This window comes from Mus pahari, chromosome 3 (assembly GCF_900095145.1).
Source record: "Mus pahari chromosome 3, PAHARI_EIJ_v1.1, whole genome shotgun sequence".
Taxonomy (NCBI): domain Eukaryota; kingdom Metazoa; phylum Chordata; class Mammalia; order Rodentia; family Muridae; genus Mus; species Mus pahari.
The window spans coordinates 155,130,657-155,152,037 of record NC_034592.1 but is presented as its reverse complement, the minus strand read 5'-3'; positions in this window follow the sequence as shown (position 1 = coordinate 155,152,037).

Below are 21,381 nucleotides of genomic sequence, written 5' to 3'. Positions count from 1 at the left end.
CAGGTCTCCAGCCTGCTCCTCTGTCCAGCCTACCCCACGGATCCCATGACCAGTGGGGTCTGAGGCCTGGCCCCCAACGCCACACTGGATGTTCCCCACTGGATGAGCATTGCAGGTGCTGGACAGGAACAGCCAAGCTCACAACCTTGGCCGAGGCAGACAGGCGGACAGAGACAGCAAGCTGCCTTCCGTTGTGAGCTTATGGCTATGGCGAGAGGTGTCCAGGAACCTGCTCTGACCCCATTTTCTCGAATGCGGGGAGTTTTGAAGAGTTGAGCTTCTTGCTGATAGGGGAGGCATTATAACCCAGTCACCATGCCCTGGTGTCCTCCCCACTTCTATCATGTGGGGAAGCCTGACAGTTAGGGACAGTCACACAGGACACTGACAGAGCCCTGGCTCTCATTCGGGAGTATTAATAAGCCACCATGTGGGTGGATGAATGAACTGGCTACAAAATAATTTTTTAACCGAATAAACCAAGTGTGGCGACACACACCTGTCACCTGTCTCAGCATTTGGCAGGTGGAGGCAGGAGGGTCAGGAGTTCAAGGTCATCCTCAGCTACACCGTGAGTTTGAGTCCAGCCTTGTCACAAACAAACAGAACAAAAGTTCTTGAGGGAGGAAGTGTGGAGGACTAGTGTGCTCAGTGAGCCCTGATCCTCATGCGTCCAGATTCTCCAGCCCATCCAGCACTGTATATTAACTTCCCAATGTTTATTCCTCAAGAACCGAAGAGGCAGCTGATCTGAGTGAAGAGCACAGGTTGAGGCAGAGCCCGATGCACCATGAGAGCTTGGGGCCTTTCGCCGAGAAGCCATTGAGAATGTCGAGCCCTCACTAGGACCTTTAAGCCAAGTGCTGTGCTGCAGCCCAGCATCTGGAAGACGGAGGCAGGAGGATGACAAGTTCAAGGCATCGTCAGCTGCAGTGCATGTTCAAAGCCATCTAGGGCCACACGAGATCCTAAATAGAAGAATTTTATGCAGTGCTTGAAGTTCCATGAGGGTAAAGACTGCACCCACAGGCTGCCCCTGGATCCAACCAATTCTATCCCAAATCGTTGGCATCTGTCACGCAGTGGCAATGTATAGGGTTGTGCCAGACTCTGAACAACCCGTCCTGATGGTTACCTCGTGGAATGTCTGACTCTTGTCTGCCTGTCCCAGGTAAGACATGGGTGTGGCATTCATGGCCCTGGTTGTCCAGGGCCAGTCTGAGTGTGGGGTGGATTGGCGGCAGCAGCAGCAGAGGGACCGTGTTGTTTGTGCTGGGCAAGTCATCTGTGGGGCTCAGCTGGCTGCAGAAGGTGGCACAGGATTGTGGGATGTGTTGGGGGAGAAGGGAGTAAGGAAGTGAGTCAGGGAGGGAATGAATACACCACAGGCGTTTTGGGGGGTAGGCCCTGGCTCTGGGGAGTCCAAGGACAATGCAGAAGGGGACAGCAGAGGCTAATAGGCCTGCAGCCAGCATCCGGATAGCCTGCCTGGGCCATTGCCCCATGCTAACAGCTGACCTGTTTCTTCTTGCCAACACCCTCGTGTGTGTGTGTGTGTGTGTGTGTGTGTGTGTGTGTGTGTGTCTGTCTGTCTGTCTGTCTGTCTGTCTGTTTCTGTGTGTGTGTGTCTCTGTGTGTCAGTGTGTCTCTGTGTGTATGTGTCTGTGTGTCTTTGTGTCTCTGTGTCTCTGTGTCTCTGTGTATGTGTGTGGGTGTGTGGTGTATAGGTCAAGGCTCACATCAGATATATTCCACCTCCTCTCTCTCTCTCTCTCTCTCTGATAGTGTCTCATGAAGCCCGGGCTGACTTCTATGTCTATGTAGCTGAGGATGGTCTTGAACTTCTGATCCTCTTGCCTCTGCCTCCCGAGTGCTGAGGTGACAGGGATCACTACCATGCTTGCTGTATTTAACGTACACAGAGCCAAGGACCCAACCCAGGGGTCCCTGTACACTAGGCAAACGTTGTACCACACGAGCTGCATCCCTCCCCTCCTCCTCCTCCTCCCCCCTCCTCCTGATTATCACTTGTTTTATGTGCATGGGTGTGTTCGCCTGCTATGTGTCTGTGTGCATGCAGTGCTCACGGAGGCCAGAAGAGGCACTGGGTCTCCTGGAACCGGAGTGAGGTCCGTTGAGATCCTCCGTGGTCGAGACCCTCTGTGTGGGTGCTGGCACTGAACCCAGACACTCCAGATGAGCACCCAGGGCTCTGCCTCTGAGCCTCCTCTCTACTCTCCCTTCATCTTGCTCTTTGAAGCAGGTTCTGTCACTGAGCCTGCAGCTCACCACTTGCGAGACTGAGCAGCCACTGAGTTCCAAGAAGTCACCCCTCTCTGCCTCTCCAGCACAGGGGTCGCAGGTGACTGCTTCATGCCAGGCTCTCTGTGTAGAGCTCCTACCTACATGCTTGTGTGGCAGAAACTTTACTGACTAAGCCATCTGCCCAGGCTCCTATCAACCCCATTTTATCGATGGGCAAACTGAGGCCCAGGGTCTGGATTGTTTAGTGACTTAGTGGGACTGCAGCTTGAGCCCAGGCTCTGGCCCAGGGAGTTCTGGAGTCTACACAGTGATACTTCATACTGTCTGCCTCACAGGACAGAGCCTGGCCCAGCCTCTAAACTTGAAGGCACAGCAGCCTGAGGTGCCCACATTCTCAGCCTCATGCTGGACCACTGTCTCTGAACACAGCTTTCCTTAGCTGTGCGGGCTGCCTGGCTCTGTCCTTGTGCTGTGGGACTCCTCGGCCTGCCCGCTCCATAAGCTTTGCTGTGGGTGGGGCTCCCTGGCTTGCATCTGGCCTGCACATGAAGGGGCATGCCTCCAGGCCTGTCCCTCCCATATCCCTTCTTCAGTGCTTCTCCACAGCTGCTCGTGACCCTGACACCTTCCAAGTCTGACCTCCTGTGGAGAGGTCTGCCTGGAGCCAGGGAGGTAGGGTGGGGGACACAGTTCTTGGGGACAAAGGAGACTAGCTTCAGAGCTCCCCTTAGGCAGTAGGCAGGGTTGCCTCCTGTCATAGCTACAGGGAAAGGCTGCCAATTGGCTGGGTTGGCTTTGAGCCCCTGGGCCCCCCACTACTCTGGACCCCCTCAATACAGCATATAGAGAAATTCCACTTTGGAGCTGGTAGATATCCTTGCCAAGGCCGGTGGCAGGGTGGGGAGTTTTTGGGTGGGGACAAGAGCCATAGCAACCATGCACACAGGTCACTGTCTATGCCCATGGCACACGCCACCCCCTGGAGCTCATGGTTAAGGTACCCATGTGGGGACTGTGACAACAGTCAGCATGCCTGCCCTCTGAAGGTTGAGGAACTGAGTTTGAATCCTGGCTCCCCCTCTGGTATGGGTGACTTCTAGAGCCAGAGGCCCCCTGAGCCTTCCGATGCGTATCTGAGCATCCCTGGGATTGTACGACCTGCAGGATTGCTCAAAGATCAAGCGCATACAGTACAAGTCCAGCTTGTAAATGCCAGCCCCCGAGCAGCCGTGCCCAGCTTAGGAGCCGACGGTGTCGCCTCAGGTCCCCAGGCCTTGAGCTGCAAACTGTGGAGGGAACTGAGGTTCTTCTGGGTGGCCGAGTGGCTTGACCCCTGCCCTGGGACTTGCTATTACATCCGGGGTGTGTCTGCAGAATCCAGTACAGGAGGTGGGGGAGACTGAACTCAGCCCCACTGTGAGGCAGTGGGAAGCCAGCCGTGTGCCGCTCAGCTGCACACTGGGTGCAAGAGCTTGGGTTAGCCTAGTGACTGGCAACCCTCTGTTGCAGCTGGGGAAGCAGAGCAGAGCCCTCGCTGTGTGAACTCCCCCACATCATGGTTTATGTGACACTCAGGGATGGAAAGGAAATGAAAGGCAGAGGAAGGGATCATAGTGAGGGAGCCTGAAGCAGGGAGGTGGGAGGGGTGGGGGGTTGGCGAGAGCAGGCGCGGTCTTCCTCTATGAACAGTGACTCAGGACATATAAAAATGCAACATGAGCTTACTTCCCCCTTTTAATAACAAAAATCTTTTGAGTGAGTCCCAAGGAAAGTATATAATCTTCTAACATGGGCCGCACACTGCTCTCTGAACTCTGAACAGCAGCCCAGGCTTGTGAGCCAGAGGACCGGGTCAAACCTAATCTCCGGGGTAGAGGCTGTGCAGCCTCCGGGAGGTATGAGCTCTCTGGGCCTCAGTTTCCTCTTCGGCACCGGGCTGATTGGGCAGCGCTGAGAACATGTGCTAGAGTCCCCGGGACAGTACCTGGCTAACCCGGGGCTCTATAAATGCCAGGTCTTGCTAAAGCCACCATGGTGTGATAGCATGGTGTGAGCAAAGATGACTCAGTGTTTTTGTTTGTTTGTTTGTTTGCTTGTTTGTTTGAGACAGGGTTTCTCTGTGTAGCCCTGGCTGTCCTGGAACTCACTCTGTGGTTCAGGCTCTCTGGAACTCAGAGATCCACCTGCCTCTGCCTCCCCAGTCCTGGGATTAAAGGCGTGCGCCACCACACTGAGCTCACAGCACAGTTTTTAGTCACTAAAAATGTTTATTTCTGGGCAACTTCAGATATATGGCCAGGAAATGATTTTTTCATAATGCATGTGTATGTGTTTATATATATGTATGTATGTGTGTGTGTATATGTGTGTTCTTTCCCGTGTGGGTGCAAATGTGTACATTTGTGTGTAGCAGTCATAGGGCAGTGTCTGTTCTTGGTTCTCAGATTCCTTCCCTCTTTCCTTTGAGGTGTTTATTGCTGGTCTGGAACAAGTTGGGGATCCATCTGCCTCCACAAAACATTACATTCGACCGGATGTGACAACGTACACCCACAATCCCAAGAATCTAGTGATAGAGGCAGGAATATGAATATCCAAGGACATCTTCAGCTACATACCACTGAGCCACCTTCCTGGCCCTCATTCTGAGAGTCATTTGAGGAGGAAGAAAGTCGCATGATGGTGGCCAAAGGCTGGGGGATCCTAGATTGGGACCAAGTTCTTCTTTGCTGCAGGGCCACACTGTACATTGTGGGGACTCAGCAAGACCCCTGGCCTCCATCTACCACACGCCTTCTGCCAACCTGAGAGTCCTCTGCTGTGGAGGGGAACCGAGGACAAGCGGACATCGTGCAGAGTAGCAGGTGGGGTCTCAGCTTGGTGGGAGTTGAGAAGATGTCAGAACCAAGAATTCATAATCCATGGCTGGCAAGACTGCTCAGCAGGTAAGCCTGAGGACCTGAGTTCAATCCCAGAGACCCTCACGGTGGAAGGAGACGACATCTCTCCAAAGTGGTCCTCTGATCTCCACACGCAGGCATGTGCATGCATGCTCCCATAGTAAACATCTAAATGTAACTTAAGTATGTACAGTCCAGCATTTCCACCCCCAGTATGCCTCTGCCCGTGTGATTAAGGCAGATTTTGCCACCTCCTCTAGAGACCAGTCTAACACACATCCACTGGGTTCTCTCCCTTGCTTTCGACCATCCCTGGGGAGTGCCCCAGTCACCAGTCACTATCCTTCATGATTTCCATCTCTGCCTATAAAATGATCACATCTTGTGTTTAGCATTTTCTTGAAATTAACACCACCACCTCCCCCTTCCTGCCACATTCACCCTTGACTTCAGCCATTGCTTTTAAGCCACAGACTTCTTGTGTGTCCCTAAAATGTTCAAACACAAATACAAAAGGAAAAAAACAAAACAAAACAAAACAAGGTTGCTGGTGCCCTAGTGCGCATGCAGCCATGTTTGTCCTGCTGAAAGGGAGGGAGGGTTTGCTTGGCTCGCAGTTGGAGGGCCCATCTCGGTCATCAGTGGGGAAGGCACGGCAGCAGGAGTTCGAGGTGGCTGGTCACACTGTGTCCACAGTCAGAAAGCAGAGAGATGAAGGCTGGTGGCTGTCTCCGTTTCTCCTTTTTATTCAGTCTGGGACCCCGGCTTGTCCCCATCCCAGAAGAATTTCCCTCCTCAGTTAAACCTCTCTGGAAATCGCCTCACAGACACACCTTTTGGTGACCCTAAGTCTAATTAAAATGACGACGAGGATGGGTCATTGCATCATTGATGGTCATTGGGAAGTGGCTATGCTTTCTCAGTAAGAGGGGCCTGGGAACCAGCGTGTGCCCCATAGAGAGGCTCTACGTGGAAACACAGGCATTTAGGTCATGTGGTGCACACCTGCAATCCCAGCACTGGGGAGGCTGAGGCAGGGGAATTGTACTTCAATCTGAAGGCCAGTCTGGCGTAGGGAAGGAATTACAGGTCGGCCTAGGCTACATGAGACCCTGCCTAAAATAAAATAAAATAAAATGAAGTGAGACTCAAGAAACAGCAACAAAAACAAGATTCTGTGTCATAGATTATGATTGGGGAAGTGCGATTAACAGACTCATGTAGCACAGGCTAGCTTTGAATTTGGTGTGTAGCTGAGGATATCCTTGAATGTTGATATTCCTGCCTCTACCGCCAGACTCTTGGGATTGTGGGTGTGCGTTGTCACATCCAGTCAAATGTAATGTTTTGTTTCTGTTTTGTTTTTTGAAATTGCACTTACTTCTTTGTTTGTTTGTTTGTTTTTGTGGTTGGGGCCCTGGCCAGAGACTGACTTGGCAGGACGTGGCTCTCTCTATCGTGTGGATGGCAGGGATCAAACCCAGGCTGTGAGACTCAGCAGCAAGCACCTTCAAACACTGAGCCATTTCGATGTCTCCCTGATATAATATTTTAAAACAGTAAACATTATTGGGGCCTGCTTACAGTTCCAGGGTGAGTCCATGATCATCACGGAGGGAAACATGGCCGCAGGCAGGCATGACACTGGAGCAGTAGCTGAGAACTTACATATGATCATGAGAACTTACATATGGTCAGAAAGTTGCTGGCAGAGAGAGCGAGACCTGGGGACCTGGCTCTAGCTTTTGAAACTGGAAACCCGCCCCCTCAGAGACACACCTTCCCCAGCAAGGCCACACCTTCTAATCCTTTCAAAAACAGTTCCACTAACTGAGAACCAGCCACTCAAACATTTGAGCCTATGGGGCCACCCTCATTCAAACCACCACTGAGTGACTGAGTGACAAGCCACATGCCCTGTTCTTGTTCCACCCTTGGCTTGGGGTTGTGGTTCAGGCTACCTCTCCCTCTCATTATGTATTTGATCTAAATTCCATTTTTGTTTGCTTTTTGAGACAGGGTCTCATGGTAGTCCAGGCTGGCCTTGAGCTTCCTGGGACTCAACCTCCCAAATACTAGAGTCACGATCTGGGCCAGTGAACACCCTTCTAACAGAGGCATCAAGCCCAGAGCAGCAGCCTTGAGCCTTACATATCATGGTCTCTGCCCTGTAACCTCCCCGCCCCCACTGTCCTTCCTCCCGAGCCTCCCGGTGACTCCAAGCCTCTGACTGTCTCAGAGACTGCCTGCTGCCCCTGCCCAGACCTTAGATGTTTGCTTAGCTCACCCCGTTCTCAGTTGACTTGGGGGTCGGACCCTTGTCTTCAGAGAGGCCTTTCTCAGCCACTGATCTAAGATGACTCCCTTCCCTGGTCCTTCTGGGTATATTCTGACTTCTCTGTCGTCTGCATGCTGGTCGTGCCTCTCTGGTATTTACGAGATATGCTGAGACCCGAACTCTGATCGCCATACTTCCGAGTGTATTGAACAGTGAGCCACTTCAGCAAGCCACAGGTCACGACTTGGAGTTTTCTTACTTGTTATTCTGTGTCCCTGCCAGTTGAAAGGTTTTATCCAAAATGTAAAATCCACATGTAAAAACATTGGTCCTTTGCTGTCTCCTCTGGAGCCCAGAGACCAGTCAGGCTCTGCGAATATTTTGAGAAGAAATGAATGAACAAATGAAGCTCTATCTTCAGGCAAAGACACTCCCATCTCTCCCCGGAGCATCCCACCTCCACCCTGGGACCCCCTTTGCAGCCAGTCCCTGCCCATATTTTCAGCTCCCCACACCCTCTGTCTGGTTCAGATTACCGTTTGCTGCCAGCCAGCCACCCGCAGACAGCAAACCTGGACCAGCTGTGCCGCAGGAAGCCGCCCGCACCTCAACAGGATGGCTCAGGATGGCTTCAGTTAGCCTAAATCATCTCTGAAAGTTCGCATTTTCCCCTTGTGTAAAATGCCTATCATTAATTCGGACTTGGAGATCAAAGAGTTAACAACGTGCTGATCCGCTCTTACTTCCAAGTGACATATAAGAGTTCCAGAGACTCTGACAAATGCTCCCGGGTGAGTAAGCAGAGGCCCAGTGGAGACCTTGGAAGGAAGCAGATCTGCCCAAAGCTTCCGGTTGCCGGTTGCGGGTACCTCATTCCTATATTTCTCCCCGAACACTGCCTTTTTTCTCTTGCTTTCGCCTCTTTCAACCAAAGGAAACAAGCGTCTCTAATTCATCACTTTGTGCGGCATCAGAAGTAGGCTGGGAAATAAAAAGGCTTCATTGAGCGGCACTGGTTTGCCCATCCCTGCGCGGCTGTTTTGTGAATGGACTTTTCTTCCTTTCCGGTCTTGCTGCCTCCCCAGCAGCATTCTGTGGCTTTTCAGCACTCCGTACCCAAAATGCAGGAGTTCTAAGACGACAGCACATCCTCAGATGCTCCAGGTCCAAATGAAGATAAGTGAGAAAGGAGCCCAAGCCTGGTGGGTGAATCCAGGGGGTGGTGGTGGACTGTGGAAATTGCAGAACTCCACCCAGCCAGCAGGGGGAGCCACTGTTCAAACTGTGGCTACAGGGGATCACATGTGTATCTTGGATGCCAATCCCTTTGGAGTTCGACACTTTCATAGGGGTCACCTAAGACCATCGGAAAACATAGACATTTACATTATGTAGCAAAATTACAGTTATGAAGTAGCAACAAAAATAATTTTACACTTGGGATCACCACAACATGAGGAACAGTATTAAAGGGTGGCAGCATTAGGGTGGTTGAGAGCCACTAAGCTAGACAGAGAAAGCCTGGCTTGTCTGGTACATATTTAGTTTCTAGGACAAACCAATGAGTGACAGATCTAGAAATGTCCCAGAAGAACTAGTTGCAGCCCAATCTCTGAAAAGGATAATTATACTGACATTTGGGGCTAGGAAGGTGAACTTGAGGAAGTTGTTTGGTAGTTAAAATATCATTGTGGTGTGAAAACCCACAGTGATGGTTAGTGTTCTTTGTCAATATGACAGATCGTGGAAACACCCCAGAGAAAGGCCCCTGGACATGCTTGTGTGCGTAGGGGGGTGATCTTGATTTGGTCTTCCAACTCTTGAATTGAGGCAGAAAGAGTCACCCACTGTGGGGGGCGCCATTCCCTGGCTTGGATGCTGGACTGTCTGAGTGGAGAAGGGAGTTGGGCGGCAGCAGCCTGTGTCATCAATCCGATCCTTGTTTCCTGATCAAGGATGCAAGAGACCAGCTGCTTCAGGCTGGCTGCCCCACCCCCAACCCCCATCACGACAGACTCAACTCTGACCCGTGAGCTAAAATAAACCCTTTCTCCAACAGTTGCTTTTGTAACACAGTGCTGGGAGAGTAACTAAGACCTCAGTCCCACTAAGGAGCCGAGTATGGGAGGCAAGTCAGACTTGAAGGGAACCTGCTTCTACTGCAGGGGGATTCGGGGAACTCCAAAGGCCCTGACAGAGAGGCTCCCATCCTCTGGCTCATCTTCATGGGCAGTTGAGAAACTGGGCTTGGCCTCCTCCTTCACACCAGGCAAGCCACCTGTCTTAGTCAGGGTTTTACTGCTGTGAGCAGACACCATGACCAAGGCAACTCTTATAAGGACAGCATTTAATTGGGGCTGGCTTACAGGTTCAGAGGTTACAGGTTCAAGTCCACTATCATCAAGGTGGGAGCATGGCAGCATCTAGACAGGCACAGTGCAGGCAGAGCTGAGAGTTCTACATCTTTATCTGAAGGCTGCTAGGGGAGTACTGGCTTCCAGGCAGCTAGGGTGAAGGTCTTAAGCCCACGCCCACAGTGACACACATACTCTTAAAAAGTAGGCCACACCTACTCCAACAAGGCCACACCTCCTAATAGTGTGGCCACTCCCTGGACCAAGCACAAACAAACCATCACACCACCCACCATGGAGCTACACTTCCAGTCCTCTTTCCTCTTTAATAGGGTCTCAATAAGTTGTCACGGAGACCTTAAACTTGTAATCCCCTGGCCTCGGCTATCTGAGTGATGGGGATGGCTGAGCCACCATTTGCAGCAGACGTGGTCTCCCTCTGCCCCTCCATAGCAAAGGCTTCTTTCACCTTGAAGAGTCTCTCCTCACGGCTCTTCCTTCTTCTGAGAGGGAGGAGGCAGCTCCCCTTGACCCTGTCTGATGCTCACGAGGGAGTGGTGTCAGTCGGCTGGGATGTCAGTGTGGGGATTGGCGTCCCCTTTAGACATCTGCCTCAGTGGAACCCTGGCTGGCCGGATTAGGGGGCTGGGTCCCATCTTGTGATTTATAGAACTGTTATCAATAGCAGACTGGGTAGAGGAGCAATGGACCTGAGGAGAAAGAACAGCTTGGAGAGATTCTGCAAGCCAGGGCCTGGGGTGGGACAGCAAACCAACCGGGCTGTAACAGGAACCCACCCAGCCAATTTGAGTAGATAGTTTTAATGTTTCCCGAATCTTGCAAAATGTGTATCCAATTAGCCACTACTGAAGGGCCTTATTTATAAAATAATACTTCTGTGGTCAGGTTGCACTTTTCCGTTTATTTCTGGTGCATGGGGCTCAAGTTGCAGATTGGGCCTGTGATTAATCGAGGCAAACACGGGGTTTCTGTTGGCATCCGCGCAGGGTGGAGTCGAGCCAGGGCTGGAATCCGGAGGCTCCTCTGTTCTTTGGGGCCTCTCTGGAGGAACACAGGGCGAGAGAGGGTGGGGAGGGGGCAGGGGCTGGAAAAAAGATCACTGTCGGTGGACAGAGGGCACGGGCAGAAGTACCACGTGACTCAGGCGGGCCCCACGCAACCGCGGCTAACTGGAGGGCAAAGTCTGGAGAGCTGTGCGCTGTGTGAGCTGAATCCGCAGGCCCACTCGTGGGTCTGCGTTCCCACCGTCTGGGTGGCTCCTCCCCAGGCCTGAGCAGAGAGAGCATGGCGGGATCTAGAGAGTGAAGGAAACCAGGAAGAAAGTCGAGGCAGCGCGATGAAGGGGGTAAAGACTGGAGCCGGCCTGTTGTGTGTCCTACCTTGGAAACTGGACAGGACACAGGCGAAGGGGCGTGGTTGTCCCAGTAAAACTTGACACGCAGAGAGTCGGTGGCCAGATCTTGCCCCTGGGCCTTTCTTTATTTGCAGCTCAGCTGTAGGGCAGCGGGAGACCCAGCTGAAGCAGGCCGCGTGGGGGTGAGGTGCAATGATTTGCTTCACAGTGGGCAGGACTTTGATCGGCTGTACCAGGGGTGAAACTCTCACACAAGTGAATGTTTAGTTCACTAAACATTACAGGGGGTGGGCCGTCCCTTTCACTGAGTGTCCCTTCTCATCTGTGGGGTCCCATGAGTGGTATCTAGCCTGGGCTACCTACCCTGGCACGTAGGAGGTCACCCTTTACCCCGCCCCCACTCCCGTGGGTTGTGCCTCTTCCTTAGTTCACCCAGCCACAGCTGGCTGACAGTTCAAGGGCCCAGGGAAACTTCTCGAGGTTCCTTGGGGCTTTGAGTGGCTGCACACCTGTGATCACCCGGCCCCTGTAAGTACCCCACCCGGGGAGCACTCACCTTGGGGAGCACTCCTCCCAACCTCTGTGAGTACTCTACCTCTGTGAGCACCTCACCCCTGTGAGCACCCCACCTCGGGGAGCACCCCACCTCGGGGAGCACCCCACCCAACCTCTGTGAGAACCTCACCTCTGTGAGCACAGCACTTCCGTGAGCACCCCACTGCACCTCTGTAAATACCCCACCTTGGGGAGCACCTCACCCCTGTGAGCACCTCAGACAGAAGTTCTTTCTACACCTGCTCCTTTGTGTATCCACTGAAATGAGGAGAATTCCCCGGGACTCTGTCACTGGTGGGTATGTTGCTGGTGGTGAAGACTGGGGAGTCCTCAGAGTGGGAGGACGGAGACCTCTAGCCAGTGTTTCTTGGATCATGATTGTAAGGGACTGGGAGGAAATGGCACAGGAAGGAGACGTACACAGTGGCTTCTTAGAGAGTCGCCCTGCCCAGGATCTTGGATAGTGTCTGATGGACATTAATAGAGGGGAGGAGTGTGTGTGTTTCTGTGAGTGTGTCTGTGCGTGTGAGGAGTGTGCAAGTGTGAGTATGTGAATGTGTGTGTCTGTGTGTGTGTTTCTCTGTGTGTCTGTGTGTGTGAGGAGTGTGCATGTGTGAGTGAGTATGTGAATGTGTGTGTCTGTGTGTGTGTGAGGAGTGTGCATGTGTGAGTATGTATGTGTGTTTCTCTGTGTGTCTGCATGTGTGTTTCTCTGTATGTGTCTGTTTGTGTGAGGAGTGTGAATGTGTGAGTGTGAGTATGTGAATGTGTGTGTGTGAGGAGTGTGCATGTGTGAGTGTGAGTATGTGAATGTGTGTCTGTGTGTGTGTTTCTGTGTATCTGTGTGTGAGTGTGCATGTGTGAGTGTATGTGGATGTGTGTGTCTGTGTGTGCCTGAATATGTGTGTGTTATCTCTGTGTGTCTACCTGCATGTGTGTATATGTGTGTGAGTGTATATGAGGAGTATGTGTGTACCTGTGTGTGTGCTGAGTATGTGTGAGTATGTGAATTGCTCTGTGTGTGTGTGTGTGTGTGTGTGTGTGTGTGTGTGCATGTGTGTGATATTCCAGGAATGGATTGAGATTTTCCCAGTATAGGACTTACTCCACACTACAGACCCCTTTTGTCTTTGCAGGGTTTAATGATATGCAGATGTAATTGCAAACACAGGACAGTGAGCATCCCCTCTGTCAACCATGTTGGTTCCAGCTGGTTCTAGATGGTGTTGGGTGGTCTTGTTTCAGTCTGAGCTGTGACATGACACTGGCTCTGTGGCTGCAGGACTCTCTAGCTACCACACAGTCTGTCCCTTTGCTCTCCATGTCCTCCTAGTCCACCTCGGCTCTTCTGCAACCTTCCGCAGGTTCTGTCACCCTTCTGTCTTGAACTCTCGAGTCCTGGTGACAGGGGAGGGTACAAACCCCTCGTGTGACCATTATGAATCAGTCAGCTATGGACACCGTGATGCTGTGTAATGTCTCATCCCAACCTGAGGCTCTCAGGGTGAAAGCAATAGGTGAGGCCAGCGGCAGTCCTGCCTGGCAGAGCTCTCCACTCCAGGTTTCGACCCCGGAGACTTCCTTAAAAGGACACACACGGTGGTCCCCTCGACTACAGGGTGCTTGTCAGGGGCCCAGGTGGAGGGGCAGTAGCTTACCATGGGCATAGCCAAGTCACGAGCCACGGAGCAAAGGGTACAAGAACCTCAACAGCCTCTGCCAAAGAGAGTCAGGCCTCCAGGCCTGCCAGCAGCAGGGAAGGTGGTGGAGGAGGTGCCCGCCGTAGACACTGAGATGGGATGTGACTGTGAAGAGCAGTAGTCCAGGCTGCCATAACCAACTCACACGCACATGCTCCACAGAACCCTTCCTGTCCTTCCGACCCAACACCGGAAGGAGCAGCTGAGGGAAGAAGGAGTTGCTTTTAGCTCACAGACTCAGTAGAGTTTCCATCTGACACAGTGCAGGAGACCCAGTTAAGGCAGCTCTGGCTGGTGCACAGCGACCCCGTGGCTGCTAGACCAGCAAGCAGGCAGGGGACATGCTGGAGTCGGAAGTGGGAACAACCTTCAAGACCATCCCTAGCAACCTTGTCTGTACGTAAGCCCACAATCCAAAGAGTCCACAATCCCCTGAAACAGCACCAAGGGCTGGGGACCAGGTGTTGGAGCACATGAGCCCACGGGGAACGCCTCTGGCTCACGTAGCCAGCGTAGCCAGCGTAGCCAGCGAAGCCAGCATAGCCAGCGAAACCAGCATGGCCAGCAAGTGTACCTATTAGGAATATTTCTATCACCAAGGATCACACAGTCACCTAACTAGATTGAACTGTGTCCTCTCACCCCCGGGACCCCAGAGAATAATGGCCAAGGCACCTCTGATGCCGTATGCAGTCACCCCTCCGCAGCATCTTCAACGCTTGGCTGCCTCATGGTGAACACATGGTAGCCCGTGCCCTAGACCAATCAACCTTTTGTGATAGCAATTCAGGCAGGGACACCTTTGCTGTCAGTCCCACACAGTCTTCCTACAGGGCCCTCAGGAGATGCCTGGAGTTCGATTTTCTTAGAGAGGGTGGTGTGGGAAGGGCGGATTCCCAGGAAGGTGTGACCCCCCACCCCCTTCCCTCTGCTTCACGGAGTAGGACACGTCTCCGTACTGAGCTGCAGATGCACACCCAGGCTGGAGAGGGCTGAGGGCGTGCGGGGGTGGGGGGCAGCAGCAGATGTTGGAGCCCTCTCTGTCCCACCCACCTGCTTCCCCTTGGCTCTCAGACGCTGGTCAGCTTATGTTCTGTGCTGCACCCACTGTCCAGTCCAAGAGGACGACTGTGGCCTCCCAGATGGAGCACCGTCCGCCAGGTGATGTTGACTAGTGTTACCCTCAGCGACAGCTCTCCAGAAACCCTGCCTCCAGGTGGCCGAGTGAGGAGGGCCTCTCCTTCCTGAACCTGTGAGGCTGAGTAAGATGCGGGCGGCACCTGTTAGCCTATGCCATGGTCAAAGGTTGGGCCAGAGCGAGTGGGAGGCCTGTGGAGCACAGCCTCCTCAAAGATGATGCCACGGGAAGGTTTTATGTCCTGGTTGGGGTCACAGTGACCCTGTAAAACTATCAGCTTGTCTTCAGGCCTAGGGAAACCCTGCCTGAGGGAGGACAGGGTAAGGGGATCAAAGGAAGGTTGGAGGAATAGAATCGCAGCTAGGGTCACAGGTGACTGAGCCTTGCTCCCACAGTGAGGAGCAAGAGCCCTGTGAAGTGGGGGTCTGGGGGCAGCTCCCACGAGACCGTTCCATCCACCCCTGCTGACTTCAGAGGCCCAGCCTCCTCTCTCCTGTCATCTTGGGCTGACCTTCTCTGCTCCCTCACAGATCTACAAAAAGTCCCACCGTGTCCATCTCTAGTTGTGTGTGTATGTGTGTGTGTATGTATGTATACATGTGTGTGCATATGTGTGTATGTGTGTGCGTGTGTGTTTTTCATCCTCCTAGTTACCAGCTCCCCCTTCTTACAGTGAAGTTCACATCAGAAAACGTGGCAGACTGTCTCCCCTTACACCTTGCTGTGCCCAGCAGGCATGACTAATCACGAAGACATCCTGAACCACTTAGGTAAGTTTCAACCACACTCCCCAGCACAGTGTGCAGCCCAGGAGGGAGCATGGTGGGACTCTCCCCTGACTTTCCAGGGGATCTCTAGGTTCTGAGGCTTTGGAATCTCAGAAGCTGGATCTCCAGAGCAGCTAGAGCCACTCGGCTCCTGGACCAGCCTGGAGATGGCCCCAGGCGCAGCCCCACATCTAAATTACGTGCTTCCGGTTTCTTGCTCTGCTGGGCCAGGATGCCAAGGCCTTGAAGAGGGTAGGAGGAGTATTAACTTCTGCAAGCACAGAATAGGAACAGTATCTCTCCTGGAGAATCCCAAGGCTGTTGCCCCCAGCTCCGGAGCTCAAAGGCTTGGCAGTGTGGAGCCTTGGCTCTTGAACCCACAGAGCCCTGTGAGCAGGGGGTCAATGCTCCGACTTCCACTCCCACCAATCTGAAGTGTAGCACCCTCCTCCTTCCTTCCCTGACCTCTTTTGATTGATTGCCCCAGTTCAAGCATGCCTCCACAATGCAAAATGCGGGTCCAGGTGGAACTTCGTCTGCTGACATCACCAGCATGCTTTGCAAAGTGCCATTGGTAGAGGATCTGATTTGAGAACCAGACTGATTTTTTTTTTCTATTGGGTTTGCCAGTCACCGTTCACATAATTGACCCTTGTGAGCTGATTAATAATAGTGTGTGTGTGTGTCTGTGTATTGTGTACATGTGTTTATGTATATGTGTGTGCATGTATATGAATGTGTGTTGTGTGTTTGTTGTGTGTTTATATGTGTCTGTGTATGTGTATATATGTATATGTATGTGTCTGTATATGAGTATATGTGTGTGTGTGTGTTGTATATATGTGTTGTATATGTGTATGTGTCCTTGTATATATGTGTGCATGTGTATGTATGTGTCTGTATATGTATTGTGTGAGTATATGTGTGTGCTACATGTGTGTACATTTGTTTGTGTATGTATGTGTATCTCTCTGTTATGTATATGTGTGTATGTAATATGCATGTGTCTGTATGTGTTGTATGTGTATATGTGTATATATGTGTCTGTGTGTATGTCTGTGTATGTGTCTATTATGTATATGTATGTATATGTGTGTAGAAGTGTATGCATATGTGTCTATATGTATGTTATATGTGTATATGTGTCTGTGTTTGTGTGTATGTATATGTATGTGTGTCTCTATATATGTGTGTATATATATATGTATATATATGTGTGTGTGCATATGTATGCATGTGTGTCTGTATGTATAGTGTGTGTGTGTTTGTGTGTGTGTGTGCGTGTGTGTGTGTGTGTGTGTGTGTGTGTGTGTGTGTGTGTTGAAAATGAACATCCCAGTCCTGCTGATGCTTAGGGGAGGGAATGGAGGTGAGTTAGCTAGAATTCCCAGTGGAGGGAGGGGCCATTGTGATTGGCAGGTTGTGGGTCAGTGTCCTCTCTGGGAATGGAAGCAGCCTGCTCAGACAGCCTTGGAAATGGTGGTGGGGTCTCCCCATATACCGGAAGCTGCTGTTTCTAAGGTCCCTTCTATGTGCACAGCAAGGGCTCTTTCCCTGAATTCTGTGATCACTGCTCTGGAGGGGAGGGGATGGGTCAGGTCAGGGTAGGGGACGTTGACTCCCTGTGGCTGTTTTCCAATCCCCCTTGAAGGTGTGTGACAGCGTCTTCAGCAGTGGGTGCAGTTGGTGTGATGAGACCCCACCCTCAGGCTGTGCCTCTGCTCTCTGATGGAGAGATGAGCCCTACATCCCAGGGTCCTCCATGTTAGGTTGGACATTGTTCTTTTGCGCCCTGCTGTGCAAATCAGTGAGGTATGTCCCACCTGTGGTGGCGATTAGAACTGGGAGCACATTCCTCTTCTTGCAGATGATCTTTTTGCCTTCAGAGAGGCTAAGCCACTTGCCCAAAGCCTCAAACCAGTGTGAGGCAGGGGGATGGAGCTGTGGAAACGATCACTCAGGGTGGGCAGAGCAGAGTTTTTCGGGACAGGTGCTCTGAGAACAGCCCCCAGGGAGGGGTGTTCTTCCAACTGTGGCCTCAGAGCCTAGGTCTTACACATAGCTCATAGCTCAGGACCGATGCACAGGGCTGGCCTCGGCAGGAGGCCTCACCCCACAGCCGCCTGGGGACTGCTCCGGCCTTCACGTACTCATTAAGTTGAGTTGAAAGAAAGGTCAGCTTTTACTGCCAGTCTAGAAGGATCCTGGCTGCTCTGGCCAATGCAGAGACCAGCCCTTCAGAAAGGCCGTCAGGGCTCTGCTGTGTGAGGGAGCGCTCACACCTCGGTGGATGGATCTAGCTGAATAGAGAGCCTCTGGTTCCTTTGAGGTTATCCGAATGCTGTGGGTTTGGAGATGCACGTGCCTAGCTTGGCTGTCGGTAAGGGACTCTTCTCAGGATCGTGGGACCAATGTGACAAGCAGAGGTGTCCTAGGCTGGAGGGTTCGAGAATACAAGCAGGAAGTTGCATCATGGAGTCACAGCAGGAAACAGCTCCCGGCTGCCCTAGCCTTCTCCTGGTGGTACAAGGAGAGATAGGGGCCAGCCCATGGTAGGCAGGGCAGATCTATTAAATAGCTGATTTCTCCAAACTCCCTCGAGCTTCGTTCTCCGCCACGGCACAGTGCTGTGTCGCTTACCGTGAGTGGCCTCCTTCCCTTCCGACTGGATGCTGTGCTGACCTCATCGAGGGAAGGATGCTGCCTCCCCTCCTCGCCTGGCCTCAGTCTCCCCACCTGTAAAATGGGGGTAGCTTGGTGGTTGTGGAAGACAGCAGCCTTGGGGCTTGTGATTACTCTGACCAAGCCCAGATGGACTGTGGGACAGGAGGCCCAGCTGAAGTTACTCCACCATCCCAACCTACACTTAGCCACCACCATGGATGTAAGCAAGGTCCTCAGTCTTTAAGCTGACCATAGGTGTTAAGTTCATATTGGCCAGGGGCTCGCAGCCCGGATCAGATGAACCTGGAGCTGGTGCACACCTGACCCTTCCCTTCCGAGACACTGTTCTGGAAGGTTCCCTCCCCCCACTTCTCTGCTGCTGACATGAGGTCATCAAGTCATGACCCCAAGGGCTCACCGGCATATCAGACGGATGTTGGAAGTGTCGATGTGATAATGCTTGAGTTTGCCAAGGAGTTAAAGAAATATACTCTCCTTAGCCAGATTGGAATACGCCTGTGTCACGGTGCCCCCTTCCTTTCCAGCACTAATCTTAAATTCCCCTCAGAACAAAGGCCTCTCTGTTGGCAGCCAACCTCAAAGAGAGAGCTTTGTTCAGGCCCAACCTCCCCCACCCCTGTGCCAACCACCCCTTCATCCTTGCAGCCGGAAGTTGGCATCCTGGTGCCAACTTGCTAGTGTTTGTGGCTCCCACCTGGGGAGCTTAAGGCCTTTACGTATTACGTATGAGTTGGCACATGGTCCTCACAGAAAGAGGCCATGTTAGGCATGTTAGGAGCGGGCACTCAAGGATCACCCCACCCCGCCCCCGCCTTGCATGATTTGCATTATTGCCTTCAGAACTGCAGATGACTGACCACAGACAGGGGCGGACATAGCCCTCCCTTCTTGCTGTGTAGAGGCTAAGCCATGCACGGTGGGGAGCTGGGCTCACATGGTCAGGAGTCCCAGCCTGTCACCTCCTCATGCTGTGTGCTGAGTTTATCCCTGGGGAAGGAGGACACAGTGCCCACCTTTCCACGGGCTGCAGGGTAGGAGTCTCTCAGCTCCTACAGCCAGCCTCATTCTGTGCTACCTGGCCTCTTCTGTTCTAATGGGGATAAAAAGACAAGCAGCACCACACTTAACTCATGGGCACACACCTAACTCATGGGCACACACCTAACTCTTGGGCACACACCTAACTCGTGGGCACCCACCTAACTTGTGGGCACACACCTAACTCATGGGCACCCACCTAACTCATGGGCACACACCTAACTAACTCGTGGGCACACACCTAACTCGTGGGCACACACCTAACTCGTGGGCACACACCTAACTCATGGGCACACACCTAGCTCGTGGGCACACACCTAGCTCGTGGGCACACACCTAACTCGTGGGCACACACCTAACTCGTGGGCACACACCTAACTCATGGGCACACATGCTCAGGAACTGACCCATATCCCTGCCCTTAGGTCAGCTCATTCAGGCTCCTAATTTTGTCCAGGAGGCTCTTGCAAGGGTTTCCTGATTAGGCCAGAGCCACCCAAGCCAGGCCTTCCTTAGAGTTACCTGTGCCATACAGCAGCCTCCAGTCATAGGAGTGGCAACTCTTAGGATGCAAAGAGTCTGGGCCACAGTGAAGTAGAGCGGGCTACACCGCTGCATGGACCATTGTCACCTCAGAGTACTGCATGTCCTGCTTCTAGCAAACACCAGGTCTGAGATGTGGCCCCGTAGACATGGTCTCTCCACTAAGAAGGGTGGAGCTGGGGGCTGGTTGAGATGGCTCAGCAGGTAAAAGCACCGACTGCTCTTCTGAAGGTCCTGAGTTCAAATCCCAGCAACCACATGGTAGCTCACAACCACCTGTAATGAGATCTGATGCCCTCTACTGGTGTCTGAAGACAGCTACAGTGTACTTATGTATAATAATAAATAAATCTTTTTTTAAAAAAAGAAGAAGGGTGGAGCTTACTGACATTTGAGGATGAAGAGATTTGTGATGTAGATTTAAAACTTGCGCTGCATGGCCCAGGTTGGTAGAGCTTGCCTGAGATGAGCCCTGCCTGGTGCCACATGTTGTGGGCTGGGCATAGCACTCCTGAGATGACCCCAGGCCCTCAGAGGCTCCTAGTACCACTAAGATGAGCAAGTAAGTTGTGGAGAGATGGAAGGGAAAGAGAAACAGATCGGCACATGCACAATGAAGGGGTGGGGAGCTGGAGACTCGAGGGGAGTGAGGACCAGTCTGGTGTGAGCAGCCAGCGATGCCATCTGCAGCCACGGTGAGGTCCTGGCTGGAGCTGAGGATCACGTCTAGATATGTGGTCCTGCAGCAACAGGGGACTGTTACCACTAAGCCATCAGATGTCCCTGTCTATCTGGGCTGCAGCTGGGGTCATGTTGATGTCAGCTGTGGTGAGGGGGAAGGGCAAGATGTGTACTGCCCTCTCCTGAGCTGCAGCACTCTGGAAACTGACCCCACCCCTCAGCTGGACAGTGCTAGAGAGCTGGCCCAGATGGTATGGGTACCAGAGAGCTGGTTCTGATTGGCATGAGTGTGGGAGAGTTGTCAGACTGATCAACCCAGCCTAGACCTAGGGCTTTGAATTGGTCCACCCCAACATCTACCCATCTAGGAACTGCTGGAATGTGTGAAAGTCCCTCGGATCCAAAGATTCAAAATCTCCATGGCAGGACATCCCAGAGGAGTCCCGATGAGGAGCCAGTGTTGATGGTGTGGCAGAGGCCAGAGGCCTCGGACCAATGAACGTTTGCAAGAGCTGCTTGGACAAAGGGGTGTACTGTGGGACACACTTGACACACTGCAGCTTCCACGGTGAGATTTTTGTTTTGTTCTGTTCTGGAGGGAGGTTGCAAGGGTGGAGGGTGGATATGGAGGGACCAGGAAATAGCTGGGATTGGGATACATGATGTGAAATTCACAAAGAATCAATAAAATGTTTTCAAAAATCGCATCTCCAAGCCAGGCATGGTGGTTATGGCCCAGGTGTAATCCCCACACTGAGAAGGCGGAGCCCAGAAGGCCCCTAGTTCAAGGCCATCCTAGACTACGGAACAGGGCTCTCTCTTTCTCTCTCCCTCTGTTTTTAGTTTCTTGTGTTTTTTTTTTTTTTTTTTTTTTTTTTTCTCTATATAGCCCTGGTTTCTCTGTGTAGCCTTGGCTTCCCTAGAACTGGCTCTGTAGACAAGGCCGGCCTCCAACTCAGAGATCTGCCTAGCTTTACCTGGGATTGAAGTCGTGTGCCACCTCTGCCAACCTTCTCTAAGAACAGAAGCAGCGAAGTTTTGAAAAGCCAGTACTGACAGTTCACACGGTCAGTGTGGAGGATCTCGAACCCCAGGAAAGGAG